The 3808-nt window shown below is 43.4% G+C and overlaps 1 protein-coding gene across 1 annotated transcript in view; it reads right to left on the bottom strand.

The window, feature by feature from the left end:
* The window catches only part of DEAF1 (DEAF1 transcription factor), a 38603-nt gene that overhangs the window by 11584 nt on the left and 23211 nt on the right, over positions 1-3808 (bottom strand). The window lies entirely within an intron of this gene.

Below are 3808 nucleotides of genomic sequence, written 5' to 3'. Positions count from 1 at the left end.
TGTAGACTGAAGAAAGTGGCAGAATTCTTCACTTTCACTGAATGCACATGAATTAAATACACCAGTCAAGAGACAGAGAGACAAGAATGGAAAAAAAAAACAGGATCCTTCAGTATGCTATCTGCAAGAGACACATCAAAAGAGTAGAGATGGCCTAAATGCCCGGGAACGGAAGAACGGTTAAAGAAGCTTTGGTACACAATGGAATACTAAGAAAACTTTGAAAAATAATGATGAATCTGTAAAACACCTCAAAACTCAAATATTTGAAAATTAAATACACTTCTAAATAATGCAGGCCAAATTCTAGAAGCAAAATTTCTATTTACACCAACAGCTTCCTACAGAAGGTCACTGGAGGAAAGGAATGAATATATCTCATTCACAAATAATACTGAAACTGGGAAAAGATGAACCTTAACCTATTTGTCACAGCACACACTAAAATTAGTTGGTGATGGATATATACCTCAACGTGGAAGAAAGCATGGGGAGAACTTTATGACCTGGGGCAAAGAGGCCTAGGACACAGGAAAGAATCATCATAAAACCGAGCACTGATGAAGCAGGTTTCATCCAAGCCCAAATCATCACCTGCTCATCAAAAGACACTAAGGAAGCATGGGCCGGGAAAATACATAAATAAATACATAAAACAGAACTGTGCCAGCATATAAAAAGAATTCCTAAAAATCATGAGCTAAGCACTGCAATTTTAAAAACAGGGTTTGATCGACCATTTGAGATAAAAAAGTCACCATGGACCCAAGGAAAGAAGGAGGAATGGAAAGAAAAAACGCAAGGGGGAAAGTGGCCGAGTGTTACACTGAGGGGTGCCATCAACGAGATGAAGCAAAGTGTGTACAAGCTGTGGCGTGCAATGCGGATGAGCTGACGTGTAATCCTTCACCCCATTCACAATAAAAAGCGGAAATAAAAAAGGAGGGGAAAAGGTAGAAATAAAGGGTTTCACAATTTAACAAAAAGGGGAGCAAAACACTCGAACGGTCAGTTCACAAAGGAAGGCATACAAATAAATCCATAAAAAGTTATTCAATCTCATCTGTCCTCAGTGGTATTTCTCTATATACACTAGGATGGTCAGAGTTGAAAAAGACTGATGTTATCATGTGTTGGCAAGAATGTGGAGTAACTGAAGCCCTCATGCATTGCTGGTAGTGATACAGTGTGGTACAGCCGCTTTGGAAACTATCACTTAAAGAGGAAAGCATACATCTACATTATGACCAGCAATTCCACTCCTGGGCATATGCCCAAGACAAAGGAAACGACGAGTTCCACAGAAAGACTTGTGTAACAAGATCCATAGCAACTTTACTCATAACAGTCCCAAGCTGCAATCAAGTTAAATGTCCACCAACAGGAGATCTGGTGTGGCAATGTAAAGCAAGCACTGGACTATGAACCACGACACTGTCACTACAGACCCACCAGCCACTCCTCCATGAGTTGGGCCTAATTCAATGGCACTAAACAACAATAAGAGAAACGGCATCTTCATACCATGATGCACTTACCACTCCATATCAAAAGGAATGAATTCCTAATACCCAAGAACTGAATTGTGTCCCCCACCCCAAAACTATGAGTCATCTTGGCGAGGCCATGATTGCCAACCAGCCCAATGTCATTACCCTCTATCTTGCGATCTGTCCTTATCCTCCTCCCTGTTGTAAATCTCAGTCTCTGATGCTACTGAGGAAGGGACAGCAGCAGTGATATCAGTGAGGCAGGGTACAGTCCCTTAGATTAGCTTGGATCTTGAATCAGTCTCTTCTGAGATATGAAAGTGATTAAACAAGCGAGCAGAGATCAGAGGGGCCTCACTCCACCAAGGGAGAAGCCCTGGGAACAGAGCGTGTCCTTTGGACCTGAGTTCCCTGCACTGAGAACCTTCTAGAACCAGGGGAAGATCGATGCCTAGACCCATGGAGCTCTCCAAGGGATACCAAGCTCACAGATGGCAGGAGACAGGTCCTTCCTGCAGAACCAACAGAGAGAAGGTTATCCCCTTGAACTGGTGTTCTGAATTGGCATTTCTAGGCTCCTCAACAAGATTCCTCGGGTGGCTCTGTAGGATAAGCACTAGACTACTCACACTGTGAGGTCACCGGTTCACACCTACCAGCCACTCCTTGGAAGCCCTATACAGGGTCGCTCTGAGTTGGAACAGACTGGATGGCACTTAACAACAAGTCTCCTGGCCTGCTAATGGCATCTGACTTGTGGTATTTTGTTACAGCAGCACTAGATTGCTGTACCGACACACAACGTGGATGACTCATTCAAATGTCGAGCACAGTCAGCAAGCTACCAAAGAGTGCATACGAGAAATAACCCTGACGTGGTGTTCCACAAGGTCAAAACTATTCCACGGTGACAGAAACCATGCTTCCTGGTTAATCTTTCTGTGATTACCGAGGTGGGAATCGACCAGCAGAGGGCAGGAGAGAACGTTCTAGAGTGATGGCAATGTTCTAAACTGTGACTAATGTATACGCTCATCAAAATTCTTGGAACTGTGTATTTAAGATCTAGACATTTCACTACATATCAATTAGATCTCAATTTAAAAAACACAGCAAAACATTAAGAGTTAGGAACTTTGGGGAAAGAGAGCATCACGTGTTTTATCTCTTATGCTTTTCTGTTCTCTACAAACGTCAGTACTGAGAGTGGACTATTTGGAATTACACTTTTTAAGACAGTAGTTTAAATTAAATAGCACATTTTCTTCCATGAAGACAATCACATATTGAGGAAAAAATTAGGAAATTAAGAATCTGAAAATTTTTTTTCTTTTCTCTAGTCTGTAAAAAAGTAGGAATGAATGAAAAACCTCAATTTCTTAGATAGAGCTGGTGGCAAAACTAATTTCATTTTGTTTATAAATGAGAGCCTACATTTGACCGTAATACCTAGAAAAACAAAAACCCAAACCCTCAGTCACTATGACGGTTCTGACTCACGCACGGTGACTCTGTGTGGCAGAGTCTGTAGGGCCTAAAAGGTTACAAACCTTTATGGGAGCAGACAGCTCATCTCTCTCCCGCACAGTGGCTGGTGGGTTTGAACTGCCAGCCTTGAGATTAGCATCCCAACACTTAACCCACTGTGCCGGCCCAGCTCCTATAACTGAAAAGGCTGACTTTTTATAAAAAATGCATCATTACTCTATGTTACAACCTTGAAAACTCCCATCATTTAATCCTGTCTGAGTGTGTCCAAGTAGAGCAGAGCCACACCCTGACCCTTCCCTCTCATGCCAATTCCCAGCAGCACACAGACACTCCCGCGCTCGGCTCACCCCACAAAGAGGTTTCTCGCAGTATATTAGAGCTGGCCCTACTCCCCCACTTACATTACCTGGAAGTTTAACCCTAAGTCCTTAAACAACAGGAAACTAGAGAGGTGTCAGGGGGTTTGTTTAGGGTGCCATGATGTGAGCTGAGGACAAAGTTTTGTGGACTGAGGTGCCTACTGGATATGTCCCCAGAGCAGCTTCCCTATGATGAGGAGACAGGCTCAGAGGTGCTTTAGGATGGCAGGTGGGGATACCCCGGCTACAGGAAAGGAGGTGGAAAAAGCGGTCAGTCAGTCAAGCTCCGTGTGACAGCCACCTGCACTCACAGCTACACCAAACAAAATAAATGTCAGACTCACTCTGACCACAGAGCTAACTGGAGAGCGTGAGTAATGTCTGTAACAGCCAAGAGCTCAAAGTGTCTGACGTGATCTACACCCGTGGATGCAGTAGCTCAAAAGAGGGAACAAATCTTTACAGCGA

The sequence above is a fragment of the Chrysochloris asiatica genome, unplaced genomic scaffold (genome assembly GCF_000296735.1).
Source record: "Chrysochloris asiatica unplaced genomic scaffold, ChrAsi1.0 scaffold00439, whole genome shotgun sequence".
In the NCBI taxonomy this organism is placed as follows: domain Eukaryota; kingdom Metazoa; phylum Chordata; class Mammalia; order Afrosoricida; family Chrysochloridae; genus Chrysochloris; species Chrysochloris asiatica.
The sequence above is the reverse complement of the archived record's forward strand: the minus strand, read 5'-3'. Positions and strand labels throughout refer to the sequence as shown.